The sequence below is a fragment of the Capsicum annuum genome, chromosome 8 (assembly GCF_002878395.1).
Source record: "Capsicum annuum cultivar UCD-10X-F1 chromosome 8, UCD10Xv1.1, whole genome shotgun sequence".
Lineage (NCBI taxonomy): Eukaryota > Viridiplantae > Streptophyta > Magnoliopsida > Solanales > Solanaceae > Capsicum > Capsicum annuum.
In genome coordinates this window covers 26,291,978-26,298,457 of record NC_061118.1, presented here as the reverse complement: position 1 = coordinate 26,298,457, position 6,480 = coordinate 26,291,978, and the positions used below count along the sequence as shown (strand labels likewise).

Sequence of the window (6,480 nt, the reverse complement as noted above, 5' to 3'; positions counted from 1 at the left end):
ACAATAATACTCTTGCCCTGCCAATCTCTCCAGTATTTGGTTAATGAAGGGAATTGGATAGTGATCTTTACGAGTTGCTTCATTTAACATCCGATAATTTATACATATTCTCCAACTAGTCACTATCCATGTGAGAACCGATTCATTATCATCATTGGTGACTACTGTTATGCCTCCCTTCTTTGGTACACAGTGCACCGGACTCACCCATTTGCTATTGGAAATTGGGTAGACAATACCACTATCTAACCACTTAATCACTTCTTTTCGAACTACCTCTTTCATGACAAGATTCAACCTTTATTGTTGCTATACTCTAGGTTTGTACCCCTCTTCCATGTAAATGTTGTGCATGCAAAATGCTGGATTAATTCCTAGAATGTCAGACATCTGCCAACCAATAAGAGCTGCAACTTTAAGTTGTTAAGCTGAGTAGTCATATGGTTCTGCATTTCTACAATCTGTTCTTGTAACACAGTTAACTGATCAACCTCCAAAACCCCTGTAACCTTCTTAGGATCATTCTTTGAGTCTACATGCTAATCAGGATTCCCTTATGTGATTCGATTCAGTAAGGTATACAATTCTTCATATGTTTTCTCCAAAGCCTGATCCCCTTCTTCTGAATCCAAGAGAATCTTTGTATTATACTCAAGGCCTTCTATAAATGTATACACAAAAACATCATTCGATTTATGGTGATAAGGATAATTTCTGATCATGCCTTTGAATCTTTCCCAAGCTTGGTAGAGATTTTCTCTATCTTTCTGTCTAAAACTCAATATCTCACTCCTCAATCATGTAGTTTTCTCAGATGGAAAAAATCAAATCAGAAATCTCCAAGCAAAATCTTCCTATGAAGTGATGGATTGATGTGGTTTAGTATATAACCATCTCTTTGCTTCCCCAACTAGAGAAAAGGGAAAGAGTGTCAATTTGACATAACCAGCATTCACATCTTTAGGAATATACGTATCGCTTATCTCCAGGAAGGTTTGTAAGTGCCGCTGCGGATCCTCACATGAGAATCTATGAAATTCTTCCATAGATTTTAAAAATTACACCATATTTTTTTCAATTCCTACCGACCTCCTAGTTCATGATTTAGAATGTTGTTAGTCATAAGATTCACAAGTTGGATTTCCATCTCACGAACAGGTCTTGGAACTGGTTAAACTGGCACAGGTGTAATAACAGGAGCTGGAACATTTCCAATATTTGGATCAGCAACTATAGGATCGCATATTTTCGCCATCTATCCCTGTTGAATGTAGTATTGAGCTCTTTGTCTCAGATGAAAAATTACTTCTAGTTCTTCAAATGGCTCTACTAACTCTTTATCCCTAGCTAGTCCAATGTTCAGCTAAACTTGTAAGAATTTAGCCGCTAAGATCAAGTTGCTAACACTTAAACTTATTAACAAAAATAAAAAATTAAAGCAATTTACTAATTTTATTTGATCCCCGGCAACGGCGCCAAAAACTTTTTGTGTCTCGACGCACGTGCAAGTTTATGTGATCGTGCAAGTGATATAATGACCAAGACAGTCAAATATCGTTCCCTCGAGGATAAATAAACTAGAAATTTATTCAATCTTTAGTTCAAGACAATTGAGTATTAAGTGCTTGATGATATCAAGATTATTTTGATTCTGTAAATAAAATGTAAATTACTAAACAAGAAACAATTAATGACGACTAGAGCAAAGAAAGCAACGGTTTTTATCAATAATGAGGACGATTCCAAGTTTGAGGTATTTTGAACAATCATAAAATTCTCTATTCTTATCACAGTCTAATTGGTTATTGGGTTGATTATTCGCAAGGGTTATACCACGATCTTGGTCTCCCAACCTCAAATATTCTATCTATTGAATGTTGTAACTACAACTCCCGTAGAGTTACAACAAATCTTCTCGATTCATGAAGTTGTCTTCTTGCAAGTGAACCAAGCAAGACTTCTAGGTATATCCCTATCCTAGATGCTAATTCAAATACCTTATTTTATAAAAGAATAGGAACCTTGCTCCCTAATTTCTTCGTTCTATCCTATGATTCTCCTCCTGGATTCACATAGAAATATAAATTTATTCTAATGGTGGCCAATCATTAAAATAGTAAGCTCAAGAAATTAACGACAACCCAGATGATAATCCAAAAAGAAACTATGACTAAGAATATTAAAGAGTAGTCATGTTCTTAGCCCCAACCCCAGAAATAGGGTGTTTAGCTACTCATGTTTGAATTCATTATCCAAAATAAGTAATAAATCATACCCAAAACAAGTCTTCAATTAAAGAAATTTAAAAGAATTTTTAAGAACCCTAAAAGAGAGAATTTTATACTTTTCCACCACTGCTCTGCTTGATCGAAGTCCCCTCGAATTATCTTGGATTTTTCCTTTTATAGCTGGGACAAAACACTTAAAATATTTTGGATTCGTCCATCCTGCGCAGCGCATCATGACTTCAATTGCTATTTTCCATTAAAATCTAGGAAATTACGGAGCTCAAATATTACCTTACAATTGTAAAATGCACCCTCACCGCGACGTACCACTATCATAGTGAGCCATTGGATTGGGACAATTGTTAAATAGTCATCCTTCGCGACACGCTAAACTTTCAAGTCGCCAAATTTGATAAATAAAACTGCTCCGCGACACAGTGGTTTTGCAGACCTTCACCGGAATTGGACCATTGCTATTTTGTTGATCCACGTGACGTGAAGTGTCTTTAAATGAAGATTTCTACTTTCCAGCTTCCATTTTTTAAGCTTAATTTCACTCCCTTACATTCCTTCAATCCTTCCATATCCTTGTTGTATACAATTATGCACCATTCTTCATGATTTTAACCCTGAAAGTACTAATCATATCCATTAGGCATGAAAAGGAATAAAAGCTGAATTATACTAAAGAATTCATACCAAAGTTTGAACTAAGTCTAAATCTGGGTGCATATTGGTGCTTTGAGCATATAAATATGCCCAAGATCAGAGAGGAAAATCTGTTTGATTTGCTTGAAGAGAAAAGTTATCCTTTTCCATTTTGTTGTATCTCTGTAATTAGTATTGACCAATTTCGGCTTTCCAGCTGGATGCAGAAGAAGCTACTGCTGAACAACATTGACAATATGCTACTTTTTTTATGGAAATACAGAGAACAGAAAGAGCAGAAACCGTACGTAAGCAACAATACAGATCCACGACGAGCAAAGCTAAATTCCATAGCATCGGATGAAGAACAACTTGTCCATACTGAGTAGATCTTTATAGCTTGAGCATGTCAAATTAATCATTGGCATCATACTTAAATTGTTGTTGATGTATTTGTTGAGATATGTACCCATAACAATTTTTTTACATTTCATTTATTCGTTGACTTATTTTAGCTAATTTATGAAGGCTTCGATTTATTTTATTTTGTCTATGAATTTTATTTATCCCTTAGATTTGAACTTATTAATAGAAAAGAAATACTAAATTCAAATATTGCAATATATAATGTATCTGTTACAACAAACGACACATCTATTGGAAAAATCCAACATATTTAGACATATATTGTAACAGGTAGGTAATCTATTGGAATTTATCCAACAGGTCTTCCCACTGTTGCAACAGATGGACTTAGATAGAAACATCAAGATAATGCAACAGATGACCAACCTATTACAACAGATAAACTATATGTCAGAACAAGTAGAATAACTCTTACAACGGATGGAGAATCTATTGCACTATAACGATTCAACTTTCATTGAACATAAAAAATTGCCACTACGTGTAAAGAGGTTAAAGTGAATTAAAATAAAAAAGGTGGAATCCATTGATGGTGTTCAGTTAAAACACCTAAAATAAAATAGTCATCAAGTAGACAGTGTTCCTTTTAAACACATAAAATAAAATAGGCATCAAATGTGTCAGTCTGGCATATTTTGCTGACTTGCCATCACTTGGTCCCCAATGTTCATTCCCCCCCCCCCCCCCCCATTGTCTTATATATTTATCTTCCTCCTAAAATTTAACCCTACCTTCCCAAATCTTCTTCTTCATTGTCATCTCCTTTTATCTATTCAAATTATTTCTTCTTTTTTTTCAATTGAGCTTGACAATGTCGAGCGCATCTTTCACTGTTTATTATGATAAAGATTTTTGATATTGTAAGTGCGGTAATGAAGATCTGTTAAATACTTCTTGAACTCAACAAAATCCGGGTCGTGGATTTTTTACTTGTACAATTTCAAATGTAATATTTTTTTATTTAATTAGTTGATTAATTATTGACTTGTAATTGTTTTGTAATTGTGTTCTCTTTTTTATAGAAATTAGATGGATCCGATTACTTTGATTGGTATAAAGAACGACACCCTTCACAAGCAAATCGTGTAATCTGGGGTTTGTTGAACAAAGTTAAGGCTTCTAAAGAAAAATAAAATCGATCATGAAGATACTACATTATTGCCGTTATTGCTACTGGTTTGGTGTTGTTGGGAACATGAATATTCAAACCTAATTGCTGAAATTTTCATGGTGGTGTCTCTATTTGCTACTGGTTTGGTGTTTTCAAGAACATGGATATTCAAGCATAAATATTGGAAAATATCTAAAAGATTTAGGCATATGTTGTAAAATTTAGGTCATCTGTTGGAAATTATCAAATAGGTCTTCTTGGGGGGAAAAGGAAGGCCTGGGGTTATCTGGTGCGCCTGGCTTGGAATTCTTGGCCTGTCGCAGATCCCTCTTCTCTTTGGCACCAATTTCCATGTATATGTTCACCTTCTTAACTAGCCCCTAAACTTCAATAGCTTTTGGAGAGGGAGGAATTGCAATTTCTTTTGATTTCCGACCGGAGAGTACGTCTCTAATTTATCTTTTCTTTTTCCTAACCAACACTGTAGTAGTGTGTGGCAGCCTCACCTTCTTGGATACACACGTCTTGGATTTCAATTCCTTGATTTCCTTAGAGATAGTGTCTACTTTCTCAAAGAGTTTATCCTGTCTGTTCTTACACTCTTCACATTTGCAATGAGAACACAAGGGTAAAGAGGGGTGAGAGGGACCTGTGTAAGGATGAAAAGGGGTGTTTTCAAACATATTTATTCTTTCTTGAGTATCAACATACTCATCATGATGAGTGGTAGCAACATCAGCATGCCTGCCACCAATACCAACAACACCACCAAAAGAAGGATGCAGATCTACCTTAGTAGGTCGATCATAAAGAGCCTCAACATTAGGCTGACCTTGCCTAACTGTTGTTCTTATGGCTGCTTCTTCAGAAAATTCCTTCTTTATTAACTCCACCGTTGGGCCTGCTATAGTATCAACATAACCTAGAATAATATAAGAAGTCATCACCGACTCCGCCTCAGTAGGTACAATCCATGGATGCACAACCTATAAAAAAGGACAAATGCATTTAAATCATATAATATTATAATTTTCACAGTTAGGCTACATTTTTTAAAAAAAGACCCATCTGTTGCATAGTTTTCAATAAATGGTTAAAATTTTTTTGACTCTAGTTCAGAGAAACAGAGCAACACATGGATAACCTGATGCAAAATATCAGTCATCTATTGCAACAGTGGAACAAAATGGGTAATCTGTTATGCAATAGATGATCTATACGTCACAACAGATGAACATTATGTTATCAGATTACACATCTGTTGCATAATTTGTATTAGATGGTTAATCTGTTAGTAGTCGGGTTCAGAGAACCAAAGAAACAGATGGGTAATCTGATGCAAGATATAAATCATACCCTATTACAATAGATGTCCCATATGGGGCATCAGATATAATATCTGTTGTACCAGATATAACATCTATTCAATATCTTTCTTTGAGTAAAATTATTTTACGTGAAGAAGACGTACTGCATCATCCGGAGGGTTAAAGAGATAAGCCTCCTTAATATTGGTGTTTCTCTTTGCATCCATGTAACGCCCAGGAAAATGGGTACCGAAGCATCACACGATGCTTGAGGCTACGAGTAGCCCCAAGCTAACCCTTTGAGCCATTTTCATTTAGTTCAACACAAATCAACGAGGTTTCCATAAATAATCCTCTATCAACAGAGTAATCATCATCCAAGAATAAAAGAATTTCAGAAAGGTAACAAAATACGACTTATTAGTCAACTCTTAACATCTATACTAGTCTGACAAGCCTCTAAGAAAATCAATAAAACCAGCAAGCCATTGAGACATACCCCAACTGACTCATACTCAGTTATCAAATGTAAACAATTTTGTGAAACCAACATCAGACATCACGTCCTCGGAATATAAGGACTCACCACAACATAGGATGTAGAACAGCGTACCCAAAGATGCAGCACACATTCGAAGATGTGGGTCAGTACCATGAAAATGAACCGAGTAAATGGGGGTGTATGTAATTGTATAAACATCATCATCATAAATATTTATAAAAAATATGCAGGATGTATGGAAGACTCACATAGCCCAAA

General features: G+C 35.3%; 1 non-coding gene across 1 annotated transcript; it reads left to right on the top strand.

Annotated features, from left to right (window-relative positions):
* The first annotated feature begins 693 nt into the window (after nt 1–693).
* Nucleotides 694–800, top strand: LOC124886948. Its single transcript, XR_007044344.1, has one exon. It is a non-coding gene; the product is annotated as a small nucleolar RNA R71 (small nucleolar RNA).
* Nucleotides 801–6,480: the final 5,680 nt, after the last annotated feature.